Consider the following 18,235-nt stretch of genomic DNA (forward strand, 5'->3'; position numbering starts at 1 on the left):
ATTGCACAAGAGCCATTCCCCTTAGCAACCACTGTTCCCTGCCATTGTTTTGATTCTGCTTGCCATTGGGTATAATGGCAAAATGCAGGTTTCCCCTTAAAATGGACTTTTCAACTTAATTTTTTTATTTTCCCCATGATCCCATTTGCACTGTGCTTCCCTATGATTAAATGGCTGAGATCGGCCAAAAAACACTTTTATTTTTAAAAATTTAAACACTTTAACATGCCAATGGCCATATATTTGGCCATTGGTATGCCTAAAGATTAGGGTACATGCTTTTATTGGAGCTGTCATGGCTCCATTTTCATTTTTGCAGAAATGTATTCAGCTAGTAGCCAAATACATTTCTGCAACTTACACTGTTCCTGCACAGTTACCTACCTGCTTCCTGGATCGCTATTTTATGTCATTTGCATGGTTTTCACCAGCAAATGAGGTAATTAGCATCCTGCATGGGTTTCCTTGAAGAACAGTCTGAGCTCGCTTGTGCACATCAATATGGCATATTCCTGGATTGCTCGGTGACCATATTTGATGCAGGAGCGGCTACACTGCTCCTGCATGAAAAATAAGCATTCGTAAATCCGGCCAATGGACTATAATTAACACAAAACTGAAGGAATGTATTTGGGAGAGAAAGAGAACAAGAGTTAAGTGGGACAAGTTGTTTCTTCCCACAGAATAAGGTGGTTTCGGATTACCTGACTGAAGAGATATTATAGAGCTACACAGCTAGGGATTATATACATAACACAAGTATAAGATCATAAATCAAAGTGGAAAAAAATGCTCTCAAATGGTGGAGGGAGGTTCACAAAAATAAGGATAGAGTAGGATTTTGCATGCAAGCACTAAAGGAAAACAGCAACAACCATACATAAAAACATATATACAAGGTACCAGAAAATATTTTGAGTACTAAGCCAAAATGAGAATGGAAAAATAGAGATTTTACTAATAAGGATGACTGCAAGTAATGGCACAGAAAATACGCAAGAAGGATCTGGAATTTGCTGAAGAAAATTAGCAAAAGAACCAGACACAGAGTGGAAGGAGGCCAAACAGAGGTTTGGAGTGCAGATTATAGATTGCCTTTTCTACCAGGAAATGATAACAGAGTGAATGTGTAGAGAAAAGAATAGGTAAATGTGAAATGAAAGACCAGCTCTGGTATAATTTATAGCTGAGTCGAGAACATAAGCAGTGGTGAAAATGGATTAGCAGGACATAAAATAATGCATGCTAACTATAAGAATCAATCAGAGGAGGTTAGAAATGACTGGGAAATGAAAACTGAAAGGCATTATACAAAGAAACAACAGGAAGATATTTATATGGCTTGCAGGTATGCAAGTATGCAACAAAATGTAGAAGGTTTTGGATTTGCTTGCAAGTGTGTGCATAAGTATTTTTATACCCCAAGTAGACTTCAGATAATTTTTCCAAAGGTAGACTGCAATTGCTGGAGGTGTAATTGAAAGAGAGGGTACTTGAAAACATTTTTAGGGAACGCAACGAGTTAACAGATTTTAGAAATTCTCTAGAGGGTACTTTGTTAGAAATGATGGGGGGGGCAAATTATTTTAACTAAATAAATGATTCTTTTGAGCTGGGATTTAGAAACTGAATTGCCTAGATACAGTAATACCTCCCTACAAAGTTTAATGTTGTTAGCTGCAAAAAAAAAAAGCAATTACTAGAAATTGAAAAATAAAAACAAAACAAAATTATTGACTGTTGTAAATGAGGTAAAAAACTGAAGGTTGGGCCTTTAGAAAAGAGAAGGAGTAAACTGCAGAAAAAAAATGAAATTTAGGGAATAATACATAGAAAATACTGCTCAGGAGGAGTAGCATGCCAGGGAAGTTAGGACTTGAGCAATCTGTTTAATGTTAAATCGAATAATTGTTAAGACAACAATCATATCTATATAATATTTAAAAGGGATGAAAAATCCTTGTAATGGTTTGCTGTGTCTTTTAAAACTGAATGTGTACACTTGTCACTATGTGATGTGTGATGTTAAAAAAATGTTTAAAAAATGTCTACCTTTGTTCTCACAAAGAAAACCTATACCAGAAATAATGATTCTACCAGGAAGGGGAAGATTGGTTTATGGACTTCATGAGCAAAGCAAAATGCAGTAATGTCATTATTTAAATATTTTTTGGCAACATCTTGTGGTATAAAATAACCAAGCCTAAATCCTTTAAGAAATAAATTATGAAAAGTTATAAGTACTAAATGACAGACAAATCTGTAAGGAAAAGGATAAACTATTTGTGTTACAAACTGCCTGCTACTTTTCTAAGAGATGTGAAATGAAGATTAAATTGTCTACTAAGCATTGTGCTACTTTAAAGACTTTGAGGACTACTCTTTAATGATCATAGCTAGGCATTTCCCTTATTAACCTGGCCTGATAGTTACTTATTAAGATGTACCCTTTAGTCCAAAAGTTTTAAAAACATTTTGTGTCATAATTAATTATGGAGAAATGATGACAATTGCAAACACTGATCTGGTCTTAGCATGATTTAGTCGAAATGATAATGACTGACCTTTTTGTACAGCCTGACAGAGGTGTTCTACAGTCATTTGAGTCCCAGCTGCTCACATTCTAATACCTTACAGCTAGGGACTTTAATGGTTTAACCCTGTCCTCCCACCTGCCCGAACAGGAACTTAAACTTTAATGTGAGTTCAGTGACACAGCTACTGCACCAGATGGATGCAAGCAATACTCACTGTAGAGCAGGTAAGTAGGGAAGGGAAATGGGGAAGGGGAGTACAGGTTAAGAGGGGTGAGGGGGATTTAATGTTAATAAAGTGAACAGAGGTAATCAGAAAGCTAGGTTTAGAGAGAGGAAGGGTATTTCAAGTTTAGGGAGCAATCAGAACATATCAGAAGGTTACAGTTAGAGATGGGAGGGGGATTTTAAGTTTAAGGAGTACATGGGAGTTCAGGTTTAGAGGTTGGGGGAGTTCTTATGTTTAGGGTCAGGGTTCTGGGATGGATAATTAGCCTTTGTTAACTTCGTGGAGATTGAGTTAAGTGAAAGTTAGGGCACTTAGCAACATGAGTGGCAGCAGGGAAGTGTGAAGCGAGCTAATGGTGTGTGAGCACTTGTAGTAGAACCACCTGGCACATCTAACCATAGCTGACATTCCATGAACAACTCAGACAAGATATCCTTAATCTAGAAAAAGAGCAGTTTATATGTTTCAGCTATTAGTCTGTCTACCTTTGGTGGTTTTCCTTTTCACATTGTGTGCAGGACTTCAGACAGCTTTCCATATGAGAAGGGGACTTACAGCATACATACATACTTCTATGCATGAATGCTGGAGTAGGTTCAGCATGGAAAGGGAATTGCTTATTGATTTTTCTTGAACTGCATATCATCTAGCAAAGACTTTAGTAAATAGCTCCTCCTAACTTGGATGAAACAGACTATGCCTTGTAGTTCAGTTAACAAGCACCCTCCATCCCTTTCTGAACATGTGTATACCCATTTTCATTCTCTCTCCCTATCTCTCTCTCTTTTTTCCATTTACATTAGCAAAGTCCAAACAAAAGCTTTTACTGATGTTTCTAGTTACCCAAGCCTGAAGCGGATTACATTTGATGTAGACAGATGCTAGCTCTTTTAATTTAATGTGTAGTTGGACTTTCAGCTGCCGGTATTTATTTAATGCCTCTTTATTGCAAAATGTTGTACATATATGAGTTGCATGCTCCTACTGCCTCAGTCTCTAGTTTACTATTAACTATGTATCTCTTCTTATACAAGTCTGCATGGCATACCTCTCAACCTGTAGACATTGAAAATAGGTACAAAGCCTGTGATGAGGGGGATTCAGAAAATTGTGCGAAGGGATAAATCAAGTCTGAAGATAGGGACATAAACACCTCCAAAACAGGTACATTATTTGCAGTGGCAAATCAGGCCTGAAAATAAAGATGTTCCTCCAACTTAGGGACAGTTAAGTGGTCTACTGAACTGGCAGCCTGAAAACATAATTGAATTTCTAATTTAAAACTCTACAAGCACAGAATGGTGGCATGGGATTTCTGTTCTGAGAGATTTCTGATGAAAATGGTGTATTTTTTCATCACAGCACATTTGAGGATCTCTTCTGTAAAATGTCATGTGCTTTAGACCTGTTACCATTATGACTGTCTCAATAATGGTCTTGTAGTAAAATACTGAGCAGAAAGCAGAGCTGTTCCTTCAAAGCACTGAAATATTTTTCTTGAAAAAAAGAAATAACTGATCTTACTGTTATTTAGGAAAGCAGGTGTACTTTGTGTATATCTTTTTTTTTCTAGTAGTGCAGTCCTCAGAATAAACCACAGGCTCCTTCTTGACATGAATCACATTAACGTCTTTGAGAGTTAATGTTTTCCTGTTCAGGAGATGAAGAAGGAAAACAATTTTACATTTTTATGGAAACATTGTCAGTAAATCCTAAAATTGGAACAAGTACTGAAAAAATATATGATTTTCTTGAATTTATCATTTTGGGCCTGAGCACTCATTCTTCACACATGTTTTCTCAAAATATATTACTTATAATACTTCCACTTTACCTTGTTTACTCTTTCGGACTTAACCATCTGAGTTAATTGTATGCATATGTAGCTGCATTAAAATTATAGTGAAAATCATGATAGCGACTAGAACAAACATTTAATATATTGGGTAAAAGTAATGGATTTGGTTTGGCAAGGCATACAAAAAAAACATTATTTATTTATTTAACAAATGATAATTCAGTGCCCTTAGTGATGATCTATCTATTAAAGAGTCTTGTAACATGAAAATCTCTACCCAAAATGACTGGGATATTGCCTAGACTAAATCTATCTAATGTAAAAAAAATGGAGATTTTACTCTGGGCCATAATGCAATGTGGCTTTCAAGGGCCTGCAGCTGTACCAAAATCTCCCATAGACCATCAACCCCCCCCCCCTTATGTTTGTTATTAACACAGTGCTTAGCGTAAATTGTCACTTACCCAAATAAGAACCCTTCAACTATAGAAGTTAGTTGGATTCAAATGTTCATGATTTTGCCATCCATTTACAGTGCAGCTTCTGTGTTTGTGAATTTTTTAAACCTTTGAAAAATGTGTTCATTTTGTTAGCTTTAATATATTTTACATAATTTCTATGCCAAGCTAAGATTGCAGACATTCAGACTTAAACACTTCAGAGCAATAAACAAATGTCCTACACAACTTTGCCCAAATGGAGATTAAAGTACTGAAAGCAGATAGACAAAGAAAAAAATAAAGCTAGAAAGGGGAGATGTGAACAAGAGATGGTTTGTTTAAAGTACATAAACTAATTTTTCCCAAATATAATTAACTTTAAAATGGAATGTAGTTACCAGGGAACCTAAGAGCTCCCCAGAGAGAATGCCCCTTATTCAGCTTGCTGATATAGTCACTGGCTAAGCACTCCTGCCCTTTGGTTCATCTTTCCATCAATTCTCGAAAGGAGCTCAACCTGCTGACAGATAACAGCAATAGGTAACACATAAAGCTTCAATGGGATTCTTGGCTATACAAATACTAAAAAAAGAAATAGTTAAGCAGTTGATTATAGTAACCCTGTATTCATATTTTCTACTTCTCAATATGTAAACATGAAAATTTCTTCAGAAAGAAGTTAATGAGTGACTTCTAAATAAGGAAGTTTACTCCATAATCCTGGAAAGCATTTTGTAATGTATGTATCACATTTTCCAATTATTGGTATTTGTTTTTAGTATTAAGTTACTCAAGCTGATGCTAGCTTCCCTAGTGATGAGGCATCAACTTTCAAACAGAAGTGGGTCAGAGTTTGCCTTATAGACCAGACATATGTCATATTATACTAACACGTATACATATGCCCATACATATAGATATATATGCCAACTGTGTTCATATTTTCCTGTTTAAAAGGAGTTTTTCAATTATTTTTACAGGACACCTTTCATAAATGTTCTGCTTAAATAGATTCTCTCTGTTGTTCACATGCATTCCATTTCATCCTGCTCTTATAGCATTGGTCATGGCTGATACCATCTGTGAATGATGGATTCATTTATTCAAGCAGCAAGCAGCTCAACTATAAATTGTCAAGTAATGTCCACACAAAGGCACAGCCAGATGATCACAGCCAGACTCAGCTTTGTCATCTGCAATAAAAAATAAAGTACTTTTGCAGGGGTCAAATAGTCCTTGCCTGTAGCTCCCATGTACGTCACATATCTCCCACACCTACCTTACTCATATAAATTAACTCTATTGTTGCATAAACTTACAAAATTCTCAAAATACAGCAAATTACTGTCAGCACTGTATTAAGAACAACACCAACAATAATTATCTATGATAATTAGTATTTAATGAGTTGCACCCGGTCTAGTTTTGATGGAAGGATTGCCACTTCACCCTTCTCATATAGACAATATAACAGCAGATAAATATAACCAGTCATGATATTTTCAGTCTCAAACAAAAAGTGTTTATATTTTGTTTATATTTTAATTGCATTTACTGAAGTTAAGTCAGAAAGTGAAGCTTATAATTTCCTAGTATCACCCTACTACATTCCATCACAAAAAAACGACCGTTTCAACAAGCTGAATGAGTTGTCTTCTACCTATTAGTATAGCCCATATATAATTTAGTTATTGTGTTACTGCACACTGCACTGCCTTAACACCAACAGATATACACACACACTTGTGTTTGTACTTACACACACACACACACACACACGCATATATATATATATATATATATATATATATATATATATATATATATATATATATATATATATTTATAGATATGTATATAGACATGTATGCACACACACACACATCTCTCTCTCTCTCTCTCTATATATATATATATATATATATATATATATATATATATATATATACATATATTTAAATAGATAGCTATATGTATAGTGAACCAAGTTTGAGACATGGCTTAGGCATCTATTGGAGCTGCTTGTATGAAGGATTAATGTGCCTATCCTAAGGGAGAGAAGTGGTTCAGATGTGCAGTACCATGAGCACAAAATATGCACTTACTTTGGGAAGCTGTGATGTCTCCTGTGGTAACTCACCCACTCTCTGCCCAGGGGGAGAGGTTTGGTTCATAATAAGAAAACCTCCAATGGCTACTTGTATGACATCTCCTGCAGATGCTTCTCATGCAAAGTGGAATGAATGTGTTGACTATGAAAATGCTGAAAGGTGATAGCAGGCAAATGAGGGTAAAAGGACAGAGAAAAACTTAGATACAAAGCTATAATTATATTCTGAGAGTGGCAAGACATGGACTATAAAATTAGATGGGCTAGACACTAGGCCTGCCTGACTTTGACAGGTTTATAGTGTTCAGTGTTTTATATTGTTGTCTGCCATTGTCCCTAGATATTTGATGATGGTGTTTTTATGATTCAGCCATTTATTCTTCAATCATATTTTAAGTCCATTTCCCATGTCTTTTGACCCTACATTTATTGATAATAAATTTAACATCATTACTACTGCACCAGTTTTGCTCTCCAGCTAAGTGCTATATTTAGTGTTTAAAGTACTCAATTTTAAAATTTTTTGGTTAAATTTGTGTGAAAGTGTAGGTTTCCCTCTTGTATTATTACTTTTTTTTAGAGTTTAAAACTTAAATTTATATCCCTCCCCTCGCTGCTAGCGTAGTGTGTGTTTGGGCCTGTGAGTGGTTTTTTGTTACTTTTACTTTTAGTTCTAGTAACTTTATTTGTTGGTCTTTGGGATGTCTGAGCAGCCCAAAGCTATTTTTTCTAAATGCTCCGAGTGTGGCCATAAGCTTTCCCCAGCTGATGGCCACACTCTGTGTGTTAGATGCCTGGGGGTTGAACACCTCACATCTGGATGTTCCATCTGTGCAGGGTTCAACCCCAGGGCATTGAAGGAGCGGAGGTCCAAGCTTGTTTTGGCGGGTCTCTTGCCGCCGGACTCGGCTCCGGCCTCTGCTCCTTCGGGGGTAACCGTTACCACGGTTATTCCCTCTCCGGCTCCCCCTCCTCCTCCTGGGACTCAACCTCCCATTTCTGGTTCGGAGGAGAGGGAAGCTAGGAAGAAGGACCGGAGGGAGAAGCACCATAAGCGGCGGGCCGAGACCTCTGTTTCGGCCCCGCCAGCCAAGTGGGCTTCTCCCCCGGCCTCCTTGTCTGCTGGCTCTCCCCCTCCTCGGCTTCGGTCTCCAGTGTGTTTTTCACCGGGACCTGAGGAGGAGGAGACCCGATCTCCGTCGAGGCAATCGAGGAGGCACTCAAAGCCTACCTCGGTAGCCTCGTCGAGATCAACTTATAGCCTGTCGGACGCTGATCTGGACCGGATGATGAGAAGGTTCATCCAGGCCCAGATGCAGATGGGAGTGCTCTTGCCTCCCCCCCCTCTGGGGGGGAGCTCGACCCCCTTTTTCAAGCCAATTGCTCCTTCTCCGACCCGCTACCTGGGTTCGGAGCAGTTGGAGCCGAGCAGCTTTGGAGCCGGGGGTGGGTTGGCGCCGATAGTACTTGGTACTTCGGATCCGACCCTGCCCTCGAGTGCATCGGATCCGACCTCTCGGAGCCTGGATCCGAGCCTCGGATCCGGGGGGATCAGTGCTCCTTCGGCGCCGTCTGTGTCGGAGCGCACTGTCCCTTCGGATCCGAGCGCTTCGGCGCCGGCTCCGATCCACTCTTCGGATCCGAGGGGAAGCCGATTGTCAGATCCTTTGGTCGAGGTCGGCTCCCCTTTGGCTTTTGATGTAGTGGAGAGGGCCCTGTTGAGGGTCTCCGGACCCCCGGCACTTGTTTCGGCTCCGTCCCGTGCTCCCTCTGCACTGGGTCAGGCTTCCACCATCCGGCCCTTGGGACAGCCCGCTTCTGTGCCCCAAGCTGTTCCCCTGGAACAGGTTGCTGCTTGCGAGGAGTCCTCTGACAGCCCCCCAGAGGATGTTCCTCGCAAGCATACATGCAAAAGGAGGCACATTGACTCCCCCGAGTCTCTCACGGAAGACACGGATTTGGAGGAAGGGGAAGGCTCCCCACAGTCACCCCCCGAGGATGTCTCATTTGGAGACATCATGGAAATGCTCTGCATAAGGGGAGGGTGGTCTGCCCCCAAGTCTTCCTCGGACGAGTCCGTGTTCTTGGAGGCATTTGAAGCGGGCCCGTCTACCTCTTGGGTGTCCCCTCCTGCCAACCCCCTGGTGGACCTCATTACCACCAGGGCGTGGAAGGAACTGGACACCGTGGAGCCAATCCCTAAGAGGCCCGACCGGATCCTCAGTCCACCGGCTGACCGTGCCCATTGGAGTAAGGGGCCTCCGGTAGATGCCATGTTGACGGCGGCCACCAAGAGGGAACTTGCTCAGGAGAGTCCCTCAGTCCATCCCCCGAGCAAGGAGTCTCGGATGATGGACCGCTTGGGGAAGCGGATGTTTAGTTCAGCGACCTTTTCGGTAAGGGCGCTGAACTACCTGGCACACGTAATTAGGATGCAGCGCGATCTTATTAAAGAATACGCTGCATCTCCCCCAGAGTCCATGTCGGAGGAGGACAAAGTGCTGCACTCCACCTGCATGGCCACTCTTAGATCAGTTACCAATACCTCTATGCGGCTACTCTCCCATGCTATGGAAGGCGCCGCTAGAGCCGCAGGGGCAGGTCTAGTCACTAGACGTCAGGCCTGGCTCCGTCATTGCGATTTCTCAGAGCCCTTCAAAGCATCATTTGCGAACGCCCCCTTTGATGGTTCTGCCCTCTTTGGCAAAACCGTTCGCGACACTTTGACCCAGAGCAAGAAGGACGGGAAGACGCTGTCTGCCATCGGAATCCGCTTCACTGCACCCCAGAGGCCCTATTCTAGGAACCAAAAGGGTCAGAAGAAGATGTGGTTCCGGAAGTCGCAGCAATCCCAGCCTGCTCCGGACAACCAGTCCTTCCGTGGCAGAGGAGGACAGGGAGGACGCCGCCCTAGAGGCAGAGGGGCTCCCAGGAACTTCGGGTCCAGAGAACCCTTCTCTGAACAGCCCGCGCAGCAACCCTGAGGGGTTGCCCGGCTGCTCCACTCTGGAGGCAGTCGGGAGACGTTTTTCGGGGCACCTAGCGGCATGGGAGTCCATAACATCAGACCGCTGGGTTCTCCAGATCATATCCAGAGGATACCGCATCCCATTTCGTCACTTACCAAAATTGAAGTCCCTCCCAGACGTTCCACCCGGTCAACGGGAGGCCGCTTTGGCAGAAATTGGCCATCTGCTAAAGAAAAGAGCCATCCAGCCCGTCCCCCTAGACCAGATCGGATCAGGGTTCTACTCCAGGTTCTTTTTAGTGCCAAAAAAGACGGGGGATCTAAGACCAATTTTAGACCTTTCTCTCTTGAACCTGGCAGTTCCCAAGGAGAAGTTCCGAATGGTCACCCTGCAATCTATTCTCCCCCTTCTGGGAGAAAATCACTGGATGTGTTCCATAGACCTCAAAGATGCGTACTACCACATTCTAATGGACAGACACTCCAGGAGGTTTCTCCGCTTCCGGCTGGGAGCCAGTCACTACCAGTTCCGGGTCCTTCCCTTTGGTCTCACCACAGCCCCCAGGGTGTTCACCAAAGTATTAGCAATGGTAGCGGCCCACCTGAGGCTTCAGGGGGTGCAGGTCTTTCCCTACCTGGACGACTGGCTCCTTACCGCCCCAACAAGGCATCTACTACTATTGGCGCGAGACTCCTTTCTCCATCTTGCTCCCAGTCTGGGCATCACTATAAATACAAAGAAATCCAACCTAGCACCCACACAGCTCTTAGATTTTATAGGGGCCAGGTTAGACACAAGGAGCTTGAAAGCCTTCCTCACTGCGGACAGAGTTCAAAATCTGCAGCTCCAGGTGCGTGCCATTCTCCACTCAAGTTCAGTTCCGGCGGAGTTGGTCCTGAGGGCTCTAGGGTCCATGGCGTCTGCTATAGCACTTCTTCCTCTCACCAGGCTCAATATGCGCATCCTCCAGTGGACTCTCTTAGTACAGTGGTCGTACCTTGCTCTTCCTATGCATCATCCCATTGCGATCAGTAAGGCTTGCAAGCGGTCCCTCCTGTGGTGGTTCCACTCCCCAGATCTCCACGGAGGCCGCCCATTTTGTGCTTCTCCCCCTCTCACCACGGTGACCACGGATGCCTCCTGCCTTGGGTGGGGGGGGCATTTTGCAGGCCGGACCGTCCAAGGCACGTGGAACGATTCAGAGACCTTACTGCATATCAACATTCTAGAGATGAGAGCAGTGCTCTTAGCATTGCTAGCACCTCAGGACTTTCTTCCCTTGGGAACAATTGCGATTCAATCGGACAACATGTCGGTTGTCTGGTATATCAACAAGCAAGGAGGAACCAGGTCTTACCCTCTTTGTCGAGAAGCCATGAGAGTTTGGGAATGGGCAATCTCCACCAACCGCTTTCTAATAGCAACGCACATTCCGGGTCGGTCCAACATCCTGGCGGACAAGCTCAGTCACACCATTCTGATCCCTTACGAGTGGTCTCTCAATACTCAAGTAGCGGAACGCGCACGGTGGGGAACTCCTTCATGCGATCTTTTTGCCTCTCCCTCAAACACCAAGTGCGACAGTTTTTTCGCTCTGATACCTCCTCCAGGAGGTTCCCCAAGAGACGCTCTGGTGCATGCTTGGCCACCCGGTCTTCTGTATGCTTATCCCCCCTTGCCTCTGATGCTCCAAGTTCTTCAGAAAGCCTCTCGGGTGGGTTGCAGAATGATTCTCATTGCTCCGTTTTGGCCTCGACAGATCTGGTTCCCCTTCCTAAGGTCTCACTCTGTGAATCCCCCTTGGATTCTAGATCCCATTCCGGATCTGATATCTCATCCATCCTGCCTATCTCCTCCGAACCTGGACAACCTGAAGCTGACCGCTTGGCTGCTCCAGTTCCACTCTTGATCAGGACTCCCGGTATTTCGTCCCCTGTTAAGGCGATCCTGGTGGCAGCTCATAAACCGTCCACTAGGAAAGTCTACCGTAGCAAGTGGAAACGGTTTTCTTTGTTCACCAGAGGTGAAGAAGAGAGTACAGACAGGGTGGAAATGGGTGGAGAAGAGTGTCAGGAGTGATTTGTGACAGACGGGTATCCGTAAGAGTGAAAGGGAAGGTCTACAAGAATGTAGTGAGACCAGCTATGTTATATGGGTTGGAGACAGTGGCACTGACAAAAAGGCAGGAGTCAGAGCTGGATGTGGCAGAGTTAAAGATGTTAAGATTTGCAATCGGTGTGACTAGGATGGATAGGATTAGGAATCGGTATATTAGAGGGTCAGCTCATGTTGGACAGTTTGGAGACAAAGCAAGAGAGACGAGATTGCGTTGGTTTGGACATATGCTGAGGAGGGATGATGGGTATATTGGGAAAAAGATGCTAAGGATGGAGCTGCCAGGTAAGAGGAATAGAGGAAGGCCTAAGATAAGGTTTATGGATGTGGTGAGAGAGGACATGCAGGCGGTTGGTGTGACAGAGCAAGATGCAGAGGATAGGAAGAAATGGAAAGAGATGATCCGCTGTGGCGACCCCTAATGGGAAAAGCCGAAAGAGAATGATGACTACTGCACCAGTTAAGTAGTGTTTGTATATCATCTTGTAAAACGTTAGCATTGTTTACTGAAGTAATTATGCTCAGTCTGTAAAAAATTCCTGAATTCTGTTATCCAGAATCAATTTTCTACTTTTACAACTGAGAAAATTAGTAAAAAAGAAGTGGCCCTGATACAGAGGTCTGTGGAAGAGCACTTCTAACGCCCACTGGGAAAGATAGGAAAGCCCCACCTTGAATTTCTGTGTAATTGTTTAACTAGTGTTTTACCTATTGAATTACATATGGACTACTATGTAATATGTTTAATTTGTTAGTTATTCCCTCATATGGAATAGTGCTCATTGCCTTAGCAAGATCAAGAAAAGCAGTATATGCTGTCAGTTTCTCATTGAGTGTTACCTCTTCAAAAATGCCACAGGATTCAAAAGGCAAGGACTCACCATACAAAACACATGCTGTTCTATATACAGCAGAAGTAGATCATGAGTCACTTTAGATTAGTTGTGTTATGATGCTCCACAATTTTACACTGAATACTGGTCAGGTTAAGTCTCAGTTTGTTTTGTTTTGATATTGACTATCATTATATACAGGGATGTACTGACATGCTAACATTTTGTTTAAAATGGTTGTTAGAGAAGAAGTTAGGTATACCTTGATTTTTGTATAGGAAACTAACATATGTTGTGTGGCCCCATATTACCTAAGATCTTAATATCTGTAGTTTTATAAAGGATGTTTCCCTTTGCCTTTATAGCACTTTGGCATATGTGTTTGACAACTTTGAAAGTTGTAGAAAACATGGCAGCCACACTTTTCCCCATCATTTTTTCTAATGTAATCAAAGAATATGGCATACACTATTATTGCTTTCATTCTCTGAGATTAATCTGAGCTCTTAAAGTATAATATAGAAGATTTAATAAGAAAGCAAACAATCATTTGTGCATGTTATTTAACCAATAGGTTTTTGCAACCGTGGCGATTTTTAAAATACTTTTTTGGGTTCCATTCTTTATCAGTTTTACTGCGAGTAGTATCCTAATATGTTTTCATATTATTTCACTTGCTTTCAGTGGTTAGTCTTGGAGGAATCTGATTTTACCTTTAGCTTAAAGATCATTGTACCACAATCTCTGTTAATTTCAGACATTCTTACGGGAAGTAGAAAGACCTGTGTTAGTCATTATGATATCCTGAAATATTGCTCTGTCCCTTATTGTATTTTATATCATGTGTACCACATTATTTTAATTAATGTAATCAATTAATATTTAGTCATATTTATTTGATGCTGAGTGATTTAACAATGAATGTCTGAGAAAGTAAAATTTCCCCATAAGGATTGTATTCTCATTTTTTTTTTTTTTTTTTTTTTTGCATCCAACAGTTTACTTAGGAAATCTTAATACTTTGTAGGGGCAGTGGATGATATATGGTAGATTCTAAAATTATTATATTCAAAGTCAAAAACCACTGATATTAATTACTGTATAAGCAGCTTCTAGTCTTGAGTAGTCATGAGCTTCTAGCTTTTAGGTGCTCTTTACAAAGACTGAAAAAGGCCACATATCCCATCAGATCTGCAGCAATGAAAGGAGCTATACATTGGGATTTGTGATAATCAGTTTGTGCTGTTAAATCAGGTTTTGGTAATGGTACTGCTATCAACATCATCCAGCAGAAGAAAGCTTATTATTATTACTACAACTGCAAATACAACAAATACTATTAATACTATTGTTACTACTACTATACTTACTGTGGTGATATCTGAAAATACAAAATGGGACATATTTATAACAACTTCTGTGATGAACTCAACAGTACAAAAAAAAAAAAACAATAATGGATCAGGATGTTCTTGCAACAGCTGTGAAAAAAACAATGCTATCCTCTACTTGCATTATATTGCCATACACCTGGCATCACATTTTAGGCTATCTGTATAGTCATCTGACAGCAGTTTAAAATTCTCTGTTGCATTATTTCCAAGGACCTTATGTATCCATTAATCTTTTCAGTCAAGAATAAATAATCGCTATAACCAATATTATGATCCCAATGTATAACCAGTATCATATATAACAGATATTCACAGAAGTGCTGGACTGCAGCAGGCAGTTTGCTCGCAACTCATTTTTTATTGATTGTCAATGTATTTATGTTAAGACTTTTCTGTCTTACCATGTCTGTTAAATAGACCATATTCAGCAATCAATGAGCTTCATGTTAATGCATTGTCTGTTTAATTTTACCATTCCAATTATGTTTAAGTATTTCAAATCTCAGTGTGACTTCTGCTGTTATCCAACAATATGCATACACAATTGTACAAACAAGTGTAATTGGAAGGTTTAAATTCTGTATGCTGTTCCCTACATTTTCAAAACTTTGGGTCATGACATACCTCTCAACTGTCCAGATTTTTGGCTCATATTTCTGATCTGTTCCTCATACAATTTGTGTTTTTTTTTTTGGCAAATCACTGGGATGATATGAGTGATTGAAGTCAATAAATAATCACATACATTTGAGTTTCAGACTTCAAATCCTTCAGAAAATCTGGTGTTAAAACAAATACTGTTACTCTTCATAATTTTATAAGAGCAGTATTTAAAATATGTCTCTATATTTGGGCCTTTGATTCCCCCGCTCCATTTTGTCAGGGTCTGTCCAGATTTCTTGCACTTAGAGGTTAAGAGATATTGGTCATGATGATGGAAAGGGTCTTTGAACCAGCTCACGTACCTGGCAAACAAACAGCAAATAAAAACATAAATAATGGAAATAATCAGTGACATGTGCCCAAAATTAAGTAGATCAAGATAGTAGCAGATTTTGTACTGGTAGTCATTTAAGATGTGTCTAACAGTAAATTGACACATTAGTGATTAAAGCTTCACTGTTTGCTCAACAGACTACATTTAAGACAAAACACTAGGCAAGATCCTGAAAATCAGAGGCAGTAGAGGTACAAAACCTTGTACACTGCAAGAACATGCCTTAGTGGATGCCAATAGCTAAATTGAGCCCTATATCCTGTGTTCTAGCAGTACTTTCCTGGTGTGTGTGTGCATGTGTGTGTGTGTGTGTGTGTGTGTGTGTGTGTGTGTGTGTGTGTGTGTGTGTGTGTGTGTGTGTGTGTGTGTGTGATGTTTAGGCAATTGGTTTCAGATGCTTAAGACAAACCAAGCCATCAGATGACTGACAGAAGGATGGTATAGGGTTGGGCATAAAAGAAATTATGTCCTTACCATAACATTCCATCTGTGTTTTAGATCTTCATTCCTTCCTTACTGATGAGTTTTGGTTCCATCCTCGTAACCGACCCAGCCAATACACAAGCTCACTCTAGCCAAAAAACTCTCGAGCTAAATCATACCCACAGTGCCCCTTTCCTTCTCTCTTCAGATTGAGTTTGTCCGTAAAGATTATAAACAATGGAGGCCCTATCTGAGTAAATGACCTATCCTGTAGTCTGGACCAGAAACGATCCACAAGGAGTCTTCCGGCAGGCGGTAGGAGGGTGGGACGTAAAGAATGAATGAAGATCTACAACACAGATGGAAAGTTTTGGTAAGGACATAACTTCTTTATCTGATGTTGTAAATCTTCATTCATTCCTTACTGATGGGATAGAGTCCCTAGCTACTTTATGTCCTGGGAGGCCCTATGGAAGGATATTCCTAAGCACCATTGAGCCAAAGGATGCTCTTACCCTGGAGACCATATATAATTTGTAATGTTTGATAAAGGTGTGGGGGTTGCCCAGGTAGCTGCTGTGCAGATGTCATCCATAGAGGCTCTGGAATGAAATGCCACCAAAGTGGACACTGGCCTGGTGGAGTGAGCCTTGACTCCAGTAGGTAAAGTTAACTTGTTCTGTTGGTAGACAAAGGTAATGTAATCTCTTAGCCATTTTGATAAGGTGACTTTGGAAACAGTGTTGGCCATTTTTGTGCTTGAAAAGGATATGAAGAGCTGGTCTGACTTTCTGAAAGATTAAGTTCTGTCTAAGTAAAAATGTAGTTGTCTATGTACATCCAACAGGTGTAAATGGTATTCACCTTTGTTAGAAAATTTTGGGGAAAAAATGGCAAATCAATGGACTGATTGAGATTTGAAATAGAAATAACCTTGGGCAGGAAGGAGGGGTTAGTCAGAAGCGATACTATCTCATTGTGGAAAATTATATAAGGGCAATTAACACACAAGGCTTGTAACTCTGATATTCTCCTGGCTGAGGTGATGGCCACCAGGAATAATGTTTTCCAGGATAAAAACTTTATGTCACATGTGACAGAAGGTTTGAAGGGTGAACAAGTCAAAGTTTGTAAAACTAGAGTCAAATTCTAAGGTTCAATAGGATTCTTAATAGGCAGTCTCAGGTGCAGAACTCCCTTCAGGAAGGTTTTGCAAAGACGGTGGGACATTAATGAAGAATCGTTAAAGCCATTATGAAAATTAGTGATAGCTGCTAAGTGAACTGTAAAAGTAGAGGCTGAGGCTCCTGATTGGAGTAGGGTCGACAAGTATTCTAAGACCTTATGGACCAGGGTTGAGAATGGGTCTAGACCTTGTTCTTTAGACCAGATTACAAACCTGACTCATTTGCTATGATAGATTTCCTAGTGGAGGGTTTATGAGAAACCAGAAGTATTTTTCACACTGGGGAACATAGGTTCATCTGCTTGGCAATCCACAGAAGTGGGGAAACCAAGCGGTCAGTTTAAGACTTTGAAGGTTGGGATGGACAAGCCCCTGTGGGTGAGATAGGAGCCCTGGGGTTGGATCCAGGGTCCATGGATGGTGAACCAGGTGAGACCATAGAAAGGGGAACCAAACTTGATGGGGCCAGTAGGATGCAATGAGGATTACCTTGCTTCTCGACTGTTGCACTTTCTTCAAGAACTGTGGAATGAGGGGAAAGCAAGGGAAGGCATACAGTGGATCCGGGGACCAATCGTGTATCAGAGCATCTCTCAGTGACTCCCCCGGGGAGGGTCAGGGTGAAGAAGCTGCTACATTTGTGATTCATGAGTGAAGCAAAGAGATCACAGCAAGACCAGCTCCAACGATGGCATCAGACTGTTTCTGCTCAGTTTGTCTGCAATCAGATTGGAGTTCCCAGGAATGTGCATTGCTAAGAGAATGCAGTTGGACGCTATCACCCATTGCCACATTCTCATGGCTTCCCGGCATAATGGGTCTGATCTGGTTCCTCCTTGCTTGTTGATGTACCGGATTACTGACATATTGTCTTACTGGATAGCAATTGTCCCTAATGGAAGGGTCTTTTGGAATTCTTGCAAAACTAGGAGCACCACCCTCAGTTCTAGGACATTGATATGCAGCCTGGCCTCTGAGGGGCACCAAGTGCCTTGAACAGTCTTTCTCTGAAAATGCCCCCCCCTCATCAGGGAAGCATCCATGGTCACTGTGGCTTGGGTTGGGGGGAGGGGGTGACACCATAACTCCTCCTCTGGCTTCAGCCACCATTTCAGATCCTGCTTGCATCCGTTTGATATGTGGATTATGTAAGACATTGGGTGTGTTAAAAGTGGGTATGATCTGGTTCCTCCTTGCTTGTTGATGT

This window comes from Protopterus annectens, chromosome 11.part0, assembly GCF_019279795.1.
Source record: "Protopterus annectens isolate FY-2018-M chromosome 11.part0, PAN1.0, whole genome shotgun sequence".
NCBI lineage: Eukaryota > Metazoa > Chordata > Ceratodontiformes > Protopteridae > Protopterus > Protopterus annectens.